The following is a 13914-nucleotide window of genomic DNA, read 5'->3' as shown; positions in this document are numbered from 1 at the left end:
TCCCTACCGCCCCACGTCTCTCTCTCCCCTCCCTACCGCCCCGCGTCTCTATATCCCCTCCCAGCCGCCCCGCGTCTCTCTATCCCCTCCCTACCGCCCTGCGTCTCTATATCCCCTCCCTACCGCCCCGCCTCTCTCTATCCCCTCCTCCCTATGCCTCTGTATCCCCTCCCTACCGCCCGCGTCTCAGTATCCCCTCCCTACCGCTCTGCATCTCTGTATCACCTCCCTACCGCCCCGTGTCTCTGTATCCCCTCCTACCGCCCCGCGTCTCTGTATCCCCTCCCTACCGCCCCGCGTCTCTCTATCCCCTCCCAGCCGCCCCGCCTCTCTGTATCCCCACCCTATCGCCCCGGGTCTCTCTATCCCCTCCCTACCGCCCCGCGTCTCTCTATCCCCTCCCTGCCGACCCGCGTCTCTCTATCCCCTCCATACCGCCCCGCGTCTTTCTATCCCCTCCCTACCGCCCCGCGTCTCTATATATCCCCTCCCTACCGCCCCGCGTCTTTATATATCCCCTCCCTACCGCCCTGCGTCTCTCTATCCCCTCCCTACGGCCCTGCGTCTCTCTATCCCCTCCCTGCCGCCCTGCATCTCTCTATCCCCTCCCTACCGCCCCTCTTCTATCTATCCCCTCCCTACCGGCCCGCGTCTCTCTATCCCCTCTATCCACTCATACAAATATTGAACCGCAGCAAAGTGTGCAGTAGCCCCTTTCGACGGTGTGAAGAGAACCCGTAGGGCGCGATGAAGCACCTAGTATTTATATATATATATATATATATATATATACACAGCAGCAGGTGTGGCACTCCTAGTGGCTGCCATACTGGATCACAGGCGGCACAGATAAAGACAATGTTTCAATGCCAGTTTATTATGACTTTTCCTAAGCTCAAAAAGAACATAGAGAAAGCACAGGTAAACCCAGTGACAAATAGCATCCGGAAGGTTGGTCACAGCCCGCGCCGAGCGGCACATAACTGATGACGGCAGCATGAAGTCCATCATCACAGTGCTCCACCTTCACCATGACAACAATGTCAACACTGAACAGATTCATGAAGCTGCATAATAACAAACAAAACACATGGTATTGTAACCCCTTCTCTCTAAGCTGATAGTTATCTGGGGGTTACCGTTAAGTGAAAATAACTATGAATATCTTGTGCCTCCACCCAAACCAATTTGTAAACCCGGGCTTGTTTGGGTAAGCCCTGCCGTTAGCTAGTGTATGTATTTATGTATGATCAGTATGTTGTGCTATTTATATACACTAGCATACCTTATACCTTTCTCTCCTTTTCCCTCTAGGTTCTTTGGATCCTTCTTTCACTTCGACTCAGTGATGGTAAGTATAACAGGTTTTATTATGTTGCAAATGAATAGCATATGACCAATAACTCTTATTAAACACTCAATAACATGCAGTAGGGTTTTCCCCGCTAATCCCTCTCTATGGGCCTATACAAACAGATTTGCATGCAATACAAAAAAACAAAATAATAATAATACCATATATATGAGTGACCCGGGTACTCAGAGTTATTTAGTGCACTGTTGGGGCCCTGGTAAATTAGTTCACACTCTAACAGTGTTCTGGTTTACCTGGTAGTCTTGGTTTATTTGTATTATCCATCAGTCTTCTGCTCAACTTAACTATCTCCAGTAGTATAGCTGTGATATTTCCTCTGCGGTACACTAGTAAGCAAAACGATCACCTCTTGTAGTCAGCAGACTGATGATGTAAGTGATTATTTTGTCGCTAAGGCCAATTAAGGATACTCTTTCAGGGAGTACTTCACCACTGGGCTTCCAAGGTCATATAGTTCAAATTGTCTTAGTCAAATGACTACTTGGTGCGTCAGGGGTATAGTAGCGTCTATTTGCTAGAAGGGGGTATCAATATAGGTGCGTTGTGTTTCTACCTCACGCGGCTCGGAGAGTGGTTTTGCTAAAGTGGCACACCCCTCGTCCATCCATACAATTTCTGGCAGGGGGGGAGGAGATCCTTGTACCCTGAGGGGTTGGTTTCACTGACACTGAGCATTAATGTCCATCATACTCCCTTTCCTATCGACCTGTGAACAGTCGAGAGGGAGTAGTGCTTTCTTTCTACTCTGAGTAGTCAATAACTTATTAACATCTGTATATTTAGGCTGCAGCTCATAAATGACTTAGTACTCTTCCTCCTGATATGACTTCCAGTAATGCATGTGTGTATACCGCTCAGTCTCCCTGTATTAATGGTATCACATTCAACATGTAAATGTTCAGAGTGCCATATCCAAATACGAGGCAAAACTACTTCTCCACTGCTATCACCGTTAGCAGCCTGTCCCAGTGCATAGAGGGCTATGAATTGGGCTACCAGGTATTAACTATAATCTGGTCCCCTATTGATGTACTTTATCCTTTGATCCTCCCCTCTTCTCCGCCTCTCTCTTTAGTGTCAGTCAATGTGTATATGTAAGTACTCCCCCGACTCTCTTCCTCCACACTAGTCCTGACTTATCTGACGTGTAGTTCAGGGACACGGGCACTGAGCACAATCACCTCACGACCTCCTCTGCAGGTGCGTTGCTACGGGTATCTGTCAGATACCTGACCTCACTGTACTGCTGCTGCCGCTGCCGTTCTCTTCTCCTTCAATACCACCACCGCCGGTGGTGTCTCCACGTATCCCTCTTTCTCTACCCGCCTGATCTGCTGCTGCTGCTGTGCTCTCCCTCAGCACTCCCGCTTGCACCAACTGTCTTTTTCAGCCGTTACTTTGGGTCCCGTATGTAGTCCGTTTCTGCTGGCTCACGCTCCCTTCCCAGCAGTTGTGCTGTTATAGTCACCTGCAGTATGATGCCTCCAGTTTCCCGGTACCTCCCTATCTTCTTCTACCAGGCCTATTACCGGGCCATTCTCAATTACATCTTCCTCTATTATTTCCAACCATTCCCCAGGAAAATCGCCATACTCAATATCAACGTGGTCTTTGCGATTCTCTTCTGCCTCCCTGATTGGATCCTTGTAGTAGTGACCCCCACTTTCTTCTTCTACCTCTGTATCTCCAACAACATTTAGTGCATCCCTCTTTAGAGACTCTCCTTTTGTGATCCGAACCTCATTCTCCTCTGTAAATGAGACCAAGCGTACTTCCCGCCCAATAGGGAGCAGGTGTTGTTGATGATAAGTTAAAACGGCTCCTGATCCATCTTCCGGTTGTACTTTATATACTGGTAGATTTGGGAGCTTCTCGACCACCACATATGGCTGTTCTTTCCACCTATTGACAATTTTGAATTTCTTTGGTGTCCCTAACCTTCGGAGCAATACTCTGTCTCCCGGTGCTAATACTTGGTCCCTCACTTTCCGATCGTAGCGGGTTTTGTTCTTGTTTCCTAGTTTGTTTGCAGTACTCTCGGCTAACTCGTATGCTCTCTTCAATTCTTCCCGTAATTTCTTCACATAACTTGCATGAGAGGAATAGGAACTTTCTCCAGAAGACACACCCATGCTTACATCTATCGGGAGTTTAGCTTCCCTCCCAAACATGAGGTAATAAGGTGAATACCCAGTGGCTTCGCTCTGCGTGCAGTTGTACGCGTGTACTAACTGAGTAATATGCCTTTTCCAATGAACCTTACTTAGAGGACTTAAGGTCCCCAGCATATTAAGTAACGTCCTATTGAAACATTCCGGCTGTGGGTCACCCTGGGGATGATAGGGCGTGGTTCATGATTTCGTAATACCACAGCTCTTACATAGTTCCTTGATCAACTTGCTCTCAAAATCTCTGCCCTGGTCTGAGTGCAGCCTTTTTGGGAGCCCATAGTGGATAAAGAACTTGTTCCAGAGAGTATTCGCTACAGTGACCGCCTTTTGGTTGGGAGTTATGTACGCCTGGGCATATCGGGTGAAGTGATCTGTCACCACCAGAATATTACATTTGTTTCCCGATTCTACTTCTAGTGTCAAAAAATCCATGCATACAAGATCCATAGGACCAGTACTCTTGAATGTCACCAATGGGGCTACTCTGGACGGTAATGTTTTCCTCACTACACAGTTCCCACAATTTCTGCAATATCGTTCAATCTCCCTGTTCATCCTGGCCAATAGAATCGATCGGTCACTAGTTTTAGAGTCTTCTCATACACCAGGTGCCCATGTTTATCATGAAGGGAATGCATGACTTTCAACCGGTGTTTCTTGGGTAGTACCAGTTGGTATCTTTCTCTTCCATCATTCTGCTTAATACATCGATGTAATATTCCTCGAATGATAACCAAATTCTTCCTTTGCCTATTCAGGAGTCTAACTTCCTCTTCCACCTCACGCTCAATAGCGGTGCTTCTACACTTTCCAGGCATTACATGTTTAATACTTGAATCCCTGAATTGGTCCTGTTGAATTTGACATTCTTTCAATTTGGGTAAACCTTCCAGATCCATCAAGCTGACCCAACAATACGATAGGGGTATAGCCTCCGGAGAAGCTCCCAGCGCACTTACTTGCATATTCTTCAGAGTGTTATCCACTCGCAGGATATGACACATACCCCGAATCTCTCCGGCAGGTACTTCAATCCACTCATCACTATCCTTCTTTTCCACTACCTGTCCAGGAATCCTGGATAAAGAATCTGCATCAATGTTATTCACTCCTGGCCGGTACTTTAGAGAGAACTCATACAAGGCCAAAGCTGCCAACCATCGGTGTCCAGTCGCGTCTAATTTCGCCGTGGTGTGTATGTAGGTGAGCGGGTTGTTATCGGTGTGAACCTCGAATTTTGCTCCATATAAATAATCATGGAACTTGTCCACAATGCACCACTTCAAGGCTAGAAATTCTAACTTATGTGTAGAATATCGCTTCTCACTATCAGACACTCCTCTACTGGCGAAAGACACTGGTTTTAGTTCATTCTGATGTCTCTGATACAGTACACCTCCAAGCCCTTCTATGGAGGCATCAATGTGTAGAACATAGGGCAAATTAGGGTCCGCATAATCCAGCACCGGAGCTTTTGTCAATTTCTCCTTTAAGCCTCTAAAAGCTTTCTCACATTCACTCGTCCACCTCTCTCCAAATGGCTCATTAGTCTTATAGACATTCTCTATTATTCCTGTCTTGAGTCTTTTTTTTCCTTTTACAGGTAAGTATCCCTTCGTTAGATCGGTTAGTGGTTTAGCAAGTGCAGAATAGTTTGAGACAAACCTGCGGTAATATCCACAGAATCCCAGAAACGATCTTAGTTCTCTTAGTTCGGTTGGTCGTGGACAGTTTTCTACCGCTCTAACCTTCTCAGGGTCTGTGGCTACTCCGTCTTTACTCACGATATGCCCCAGATATTTAACGCTCAGTTGACATAAGTGGCATTTATCTAATGATAGTTTTAGACCACCTTCAATCAATCTCTCTAGGACCTTTATGAGGCGACGGTTGTGTTCTTCAAGTGTTGCTCCAAATACGATTATATCGTCCAGATACACCAACACTTCTCGGTAATTCATATCACCGATAATCTTCTCCATTGTCCTCTGAAAAGTCGCTGGGGCCCCTTTCACTCCCTGTGGCATTTGGAGAAATTCGTAAAGTCCCAGTGGGCATATAAAAGCGGTTTTATCTCGGTCCTCTGGGCACATTGGTATCTGATAATAACCATTCCTTAGGTCAAGGACTGAGAATAGAACACTTCCCTGCAAACAGTTTAGAGCCTCATCTATTCGGGGTACCGTATATTGATCGGTCACTGTCCTTTGGTTCAGCATTCTATAGTCGATACACATCCGAATATTCCCGTTCTTTTTCCTAGCGATGACTATGGGGGAAGCATATGGGCTCTTAGATTCAATTATCACCTGGTTTTCTAATAACCCCTTCAAGTGTCTTCTCACATCCTCAAAGTCAGCTGGCGCTATTCGTCGTGACCGCTCACGAAAAGGAGTGTCATCCGTTAACTTTATATGGTGTTCCACCCCTTTAGCCATTCCTAGATCCCACTCTCCAGTGGAGAAAGCTTGCCTTCGACAATCCAGTTCCTTGACCAAGCCATTCCTCTCTTCAGCTGTAAGTTCACTTCCAACAAAGCATACATCGAATTCACCAGTACTCTCCATTGGCTTTTCCTCGGGATTTACACTGTAAGAATAGGAAGGCAGATCAGCACGTTCACTGTCCTGTTTTAGCCATTCTACTAGAATAGGGTATATTCTAGTGTTAGTCCCAATAATTACGTGCGGTTCGGTTCTTCCTGGGGGGACTTCCGGGCAAACCAGTGCAATCAGGGGCACACATGAACTCTCGCTCTCTTCTCCTTCCCTTTGTTAAAATTCCATTGTTATTTCCACATGCCCCAAGTATGGATATTTTTCCACACTAAGGCCCCATATAACCAATCCTGACAATGGTTGGAGTGGGACATCAGGGATATTGTTTCGGTCCCAGTTCTCAAATATTAAAGAGACTTGGGAACCACTATCAATTAGGATCGTACAGTGATGCCCATTTATCCTAGCTGCCATAATTGGAGCATTTCCCATTAGTCCTTCGGGTAGGTCCCCGTTCCACCACGTGTTCCCCATTCACAGCATCCGACTTCTAGGAGGCCTGTGTGGTCCGCAGGTCTCCCTCGCCCGTTTCCCTGGCTGGTATCTTCTCTATTAGCATTGGTGTTGGTTGTCCGGGATACATTGCGGTTGAGGTTGCACTCGAAAGCTCTATGGCCTATCCTCCCACACTTAAAACATCCTCTGGTGGTAAAGTTATTTCTCCTTCCCGTATCCCTAATACCCACGTCGGAAGCAGCATTGTGTGAAAAGGCGTTGGTACTCTGGGTGGTTATAAACTGGTCTATTTTTTTATTCTGTTCTTCTATCAGTTTTAGGATTTTATCTTCCAATAAATTAGTCTCAGTTGTGGATTGCACTACCTTAACCTTTTTGATGGTCCGCTCCCTCATCTCTATGAGTGCCTCCTCCTGCTTTACTTCTTTCAATAACTCATTAAAAGTTGGTGGGGGTTCTTTTGCCCCAGAACATCTCAGTTTTTGTGCCACCGAATCTGTTGCCAATGCTCCTCGTAAAAGTTGTTTCATACGACTCTTGTCTACTTCTTCCTTACTTATTCCTCCTTTATCAACAATTTTATATAGTAATTTATCTACTCTTATTATATACGAGCTCAGTTTCTCTCCAGATTCTTGGAAAGTGTGGTATAGCCTGGACTTAAGGTCTACCACATCTTCCAGGGTGCCATAAGTATAATCTAAGGCATCTAAATAGGTCTCCAGGGTAACATTTGGATTACTCCGTCTAGCCGCCTGGACTATCCCCATGGCCGGCCCTCTTAAGCTCTCAACAACTCATTGACGTTTTATTTGATCAGGACACTGCCACTCCTCAGCCTGTTGCACAGCAGCCTCCTTCCAGTCTTCATAAGTTTCTTCTTCTGTAGGTACAGGCACAATGCCCGAGTAGATCCTTAGCCTCTGATAGCTTCCTTCATAGTGCCATCGCTCTAACTGTAATACTACCCTATCCACTATTGTCTCAAATTGTCCTCCGGTCATATTAGTGTCCCCATTTCCCTGGCCCGAGGCTACTGGGACTCCTAAAACACGAGTATCCATTACTTCCTCCTCTTTCATGACCGGCCATACAATACTCCATTTCTTTCCTGTTTCCTCATCAGCCATCATCATTGGTGGGATTAAACTGGTATCTGGTTCCTTCTCCATTTCTATCAATACAGCCACCATTCCTCCCACATCTCCCCTCAGTTTGTCCACTATCTTTGGTCTAGTGACTCCATATAGAGTGCTGATCCGGCTCAGTACCTCTTCTTCTGAATAACCTTCAAAGTCCCCCCATACTCCCATACATCTCCTAGGACTGGTCTCTTTTTTCTGACACCATGTATAAGTGCTATCTCCAGTCAACGTTTCCATGGTACTTAATAGTTACAGAAGTGATGCTTGATCAACTATCTGGGTTCTACCAGCGCAGCTCTACCCATCTCAGCAGTGCCTCCACTTTGTAACCCCTTCTCTCTAAGCTGATAGTTATCTGGGGGTTACCGTTAAGTGAAAATAACTATGAATATCTTGTGCCTCCACCCAAACCAATTTGTAAACCCGGGCTTGTTTGGGTAAGCCCTGCCGTTAGCTAGTGTATGTATGTATGTATGATCAGTATGTTGTGCTATTTATATACACTAGCATACCTTATACCTTTCTCTCCTTTTCCCTCTAGGTTCTTTGGATCCTTCTTTCACTTCGACTCAGTGATGGCAAGTATAACAGGTTTTATTATGTTGCAAATGAATAGCATATGACCAATAACTCTTATTAAACACTCAATAACATGCAGTAGGGTTTTCCCCGCTAATCCCTCTCTATGGGCCTATACAAACAGATTTGCATGCAATACAAAAAAACAAAATAATAATAATACCATATATATGAGTGACCCGGGTACTCAGAGTTATTTAGTGCACTGTTGGGGCCCTGGTAAATTAGTTCACACTCTAACAGTGTTCTGGTTTACCTGGTAGTCTTGGTTTATTTGTATTATCCATCAGTCTTCTGCTCAACTTAACTATCTCCAGTAGTATAGCTGTGATATTTCCTCTGCGGTACACTAGTAAGCAAAACGATCACCTCTTGTAGTCAGCAGACTGATGATGTAAGTGATTACTTTGTCGCTAAGGCCAATTAAGGATACTCTTTCAGGGAGTACTTCACCACTGGGCTTCCAAGGTCATATAGTTCAAATTGTCTTAGTCAAATGACTACTTGGTGCGTCAGGGGTATAGTAGCGTCTATTTGCTAGAAGGGGGTATCAATATAGGTGCGTTGTGTTTCTACCTCCCGCGGCTCGGAGAGTGGTTTTGCTAAAGTGGCACACCCCTCGTCCATCCATACAATTTCTGGCAGGGGGGGAGGAGATCCTTGTACCCTGAGGGGTTGGTTTCACTGACACTGAGCATTAATGTCCATCATACTCCCTTTCCTATCGACCTGTGAACAGTCGAGAGGGAGTAGTGCTCTCTTTCTACTCTGAGTAGTCAATAACTTATTAACATCTGTATATTTAGGCTGCAGCTCATAAATTACTTAGTCCTCTTCCTCCTGATATGACTTCCAGTAATGCATGTGTGTATACCGCTCAGTCTCCCTGTATTAATGGTATCACATTCAACATGTAAATGTTCAGAGTGCCATATCCAAATACGAGGCAAAACTACTTCTCCACTGCTATCACTGTTAGCAGCCTGTCCCCATGCATAGAGGGCTATGAATTGGGCTACCAGGTATTAACTATAATCTGGTCCCCTATTGATGTACTTTATCCTTTGATCCTCCCCTCTTCTCCGCCTCTCTCTTTAGTGTCAGTCAATGTGTATATGTAAGTACTCCCCCGACTCTCTTCCTCCACACTAGTCCTGACTTATCTGACGTGTAGTTCAGGGACACGGGCACTGAGCACAATCACCTCACCGACCTCCTCTGCAGGTGCGTTGCTACGGGTATCTGTCAGATACCTGACTTCACTGTACCGCTGCTGCCGCTGCCGTTCTCTTCTCCTTCAATACCATACCATATATTTTAATATTGTTTTATTTATCTGGGCTACAGTATTATGGATCATTATACATATACTAGTGATACTGTCAAAGTATAACATATAGTATAATAATAACTTAGTTTTAGACCAGCAGACAAGGGTGGGGCCCTGGTAATTAAAAATCGACAGGACTATAAAGCAGAGATTCAGTACCAACTGCAGGATTGGCAAACTTATTGCTGCCCGCCCAGAGACCCTACTAAACATTTTAAAGAGGAATTGGTAATTGTACTGGACGAAACAGTTATAGATGGTATTATTTCTAGAAGCATTCATGATGCTTTCATTCCAGCTCACCCTGTGATGTCTGTGCTTTACACCACACCAAAAATCCATAAATCTCTTAGCCAGCCACCTGGGAGCCCTATTAGATCGGCGAGACTATCATTGTTCCAACCTATTGCTCTGTTTTTGGATAACGTCTTTCAACCATGTATCCAATCTCACCCCCTATATTTGCTGGACACTAGTACATTGCTGAGGAAATTATACAAATTACCGCCCTTTGAGTCTGATGTGCTACTTTGTAGTATGCTGTAAACGTACAAAGTTTGTACATGGCATACCCCATTAGATGGGCCTGGCTGCTGTCGGGTGCTACATTGAGGGTCATGCCGAGTACAAGGGTCCAGTACTGAAGTTTTGTTTACAATTGTTACAAATGACATTGCAAATGAATTTCTTTCTGTGCGATGGTCAGGTCTATGTTAGTGATGAGCGGGTTCGGTTCCTCGGAAACCGAACCCCCCGAACTTCACCCATTTCACACGGGTCCGAGGCATACTCGGATTCTCCCGTATGGCTCGGTTAATCCGAGCGCGCCCGAACGTCATCATCCCGCTTTCGGATTCTCGCGAGATTTGGATTCTATATAAGCATTGGAAATGTTAGGGAGAGGACGTGGCTGGCGTCCTCTCCGTTTATTAATATTTGTGCTGCTTATTGCTTAATTGTGGGGACTGGGGAGCAGCAGTATTATATAGGAGGAGTACAGTGCAGAGTTTTGCTGACAGTGACCACCAGTATACAATGTCTGCCTGAAAAACACTCCATATCTGTGCTCAGTGTGCTGCATATATCTGTGCTCACACTGCTTAATTGTGGGGACTGAGGAGCAGCTGTATAATATAGGAGGAGTACAGTGCAGAGTTTTGCTGACAGTGACCACCAGTATACGTTGTCTGCCTGAAAAACACTCCATATCTGTGCTCAGTGTGCTGCATATACCTGTGCTCACACTGCTTAATTGTGGGGACTGGGGAGCAGCTGTATTATATAGGAGGAGTACAGTGCAGAGTTTTGCTGACCAGTGACCACCAGTATACGTTGTCTTCCTGAAAAACACTCCATATCTGTGCTCAGTGTGCTGCATATATCTGTGCTTACACTGCTTAATTGTGGGGACTGGGGAGCAGCTGTATTATATAGGAGGAGTACAGTGCAGAGTTTTGCTGACCAGTGACCACCAGTATACGTTGTCTGCCTGAAAAACACTCCATATCTGTGCTCAGTGTGCTGCATATATCTGTGCTCACACTGCTTAATTGTGGGGACTGGGGAGCAGCTGTATTATATAGGAGGAGTACAGTGCAGAGTTTTGCTGACCAGTGACCACCAGTATACGTTGTCTGCCTGAAAAACACTCCATATCTGTGCTCAGTGTGCTGCATATATCTGTGCTCACACTGCTTAATTGTGGGGACTGGGGAGCAGCTGTATTATACAGGAGGAGTACAGTGCAGAGTTTTGCTGACCAGTGACCACCAGTATACGTTGTCTGCCTGAAAAACACTCCATATCTGTGCTCAGTGTGCTGCATATATCTGTGCTCACACTGCTTTATTGTGGGCACTGGGGACCACCAGTATATTATATAGGAGGAGTACAGTGCAGAGTTTTGCTGACCAGTGACCACCAGTATACGTTGTCTGCCTGAAAAACACTCCATATCTGTGCTCAGTGTGCTGCATATATCTGTGCTCACACTGCTTTATTGTGGGCACTGGGGACCACAAGTATATTATATAGGAGGAGTACAGTGCAGAGTTTTGCTGACCAGTGACCACCAGTATACGTTGTCTGCCTGAAAAACACTCCATATCTGTGCTCACACTGCTTAATTGTGGGGACTGGGGAGCAGCTGTATTATATAGGAGGAGTACAGTGCAGAGTTTTGCTGACCAGTGACCACCAGTATACGTTGTCTGCCTGAAAAACACTCCATATCTGTGCTCAGTGTGCTGCATATATCTGTGCTCACACTGCTTTATTGTGGGCACTGGGGACCACCAGAATATTATATAGGAGGAGTACAGTGCAGAGTTTTGCTGACCAGTGACCACCAGTATACGTTGTCTGCCTGAAAAACACTCCATATCTGTGCTCTGTGTGCTGCATATATCTGTGCTCACACTGCTTTATTGTGGGCACTGGGGACCACCAGTATATTATATAGGAGGAGTACAGTGCAGAGTTTTGCTGACCAGTGACCACCAGTATACGTTGTCTGCCTGAAAAACACTCCATATCTGTGCTCAGCGTGCTGCATATATCTGTGCTCACACTGCTTAACTGTGGGGACTGGGGAGCAGCTGTATTATATAGGAGTACAGTGCAGAGTTTTGCTGACCAGTGACCACCAGTATACGTTGTCTGCCTGAAAAACACTCCATATCTGTGCTCAGTGTGCTGCATATATCTGTGCTCACACTGCTTTATTGTGGGCACTGGGGACCACCAGTATATTATATAGGAGGAGTACAGTGCAGAGTTTTGCTGACCAGTGACCACCAGTATACGTTGTCTGCCTGAAAAACACTCCATATCTGTGCTCAGCGTGCTGCATATATCTGTGCTCACACTGCTTAATTGTGGGGACTGGGGAGCAGCTGTATTATATAGGAGGAGTACAGTGCAGAGTTTTGCTGACCAGTGACCACCAGTATACGTTGTCTGCCTGAAAAACACTCCACATCTGTGCTCAGTGTGCTGCATATATCTGTGCTCACACTGCTTTATTGTGGGCACTGGGGACCACCAGTATATTATATAGGAGGAGTACAGTACAGAGTTTTGCTGACAGTGACCACCAGTATATATAGCAGTACGGTACGGAAGGCCACTGCTCTACCTACCTCTGTGTCGTCAAGTATACTATCCATCCATACCTGTGGTGCATTTCAGTTGTGCGCAGTATATATAGTAGTAGGCCATTGTTATTGCTACTGGCATATAATTCCACACATTAAAAAATGGAGAACAAAAATGTGGAGGTTAAAATAGGGAAAGATCAAGATCCACTTCCACCTCGTGCTGAAGCTGCTGCCACTAGTCATGGCCGAGACGATGAAATGCCATCAACGTCGTCTGCCAAGGCCGATGCCCGATGTCATAGTAGAGAGCATGTAAAATCCAAAAAACAAAAGTTCAGTAAAATGACCCAAAAATCTAAATTGAAAGCGTCTGATGAGAAGCGTAAACTTGCCAATATGCCATTTACGGCACAGAGTGGCAAGGAACGGCTGAGGCCCTGGCCTATGTTCATGGCTAGTGGTTCAGATTCACATGAGGATGGAAGCACTCATCCTCTCACTAGAAAACTGCAGTGCCACTCCTAGATGGGCCAGGTGTTTGTGTCGGCCACTTGTGTCGCTTAGCTTAGTCACACAGCGACCTTGGTGCGCCTCTTTTTTTCTTTGCATCATGTGCTGTTTGGGGACAATTTTTTTGAAGTGCCATCCTGTCTGACACTGCAGTGCCACTCCTAGATGGGCCAGGTGTTTGTGTCGGCCACTTGTGTCGCTTAGCTTAGTCACACAGCGACCTTGGTGCGCCTCTTTTTTTCTTTGCATCATGTGCTGTTTGGGGACAATTTTTTTGAAGTGCCATCCTGCCTGACACTGCAGTGCCACTCCTAGATGGGCCAGGTGTTTGTGTAGGCCACTTGTGTCGCTTAGCTTAGCCATCCAGCGACCTCGGTGCAAATTTTAGGACTAAAAATAATATTGTGAGGTGTGAGGTGTTCAGAATAGACTGAAAATGAGTGGAAATTATGGTTATTGAGGTTAATAATACTATGGGATCAAAATGACCCCAAATTCTATGATTTAAGCTGTTTTTGAGGGTTTTTTGTAAAAAAACACCCGAATCCAAAACACACCCGAATCCGACAAAAAATTTTCAGGGAGGTTTTGCCAAAACGCGTCCGAATCCAAAACACGGCCGCGGACCCGAATCCAAAGCCAAAACACAAAACCCGAAAAATTTCCGGTGCACATCACTATGCGCTATGGGC

This window comes from Pseudophryne corroboree, chromosome 6 (assembly GCF_028390025.1).
Source record: "Pseudophryne corroboree isolate aPseCor3 chromosome 6, aPseCor3.hap2, whole genome shotgun sequence".
Classification (NCBI taxonomy): Eukaryota; Metazoa; Chordata; class Amphibia; order Anura; family Myobatrachidae; genus Pseudophryne; species Pseudophryne corroboree.
This window is presented reverse-complemented; position numbering follows the sequence as displayed.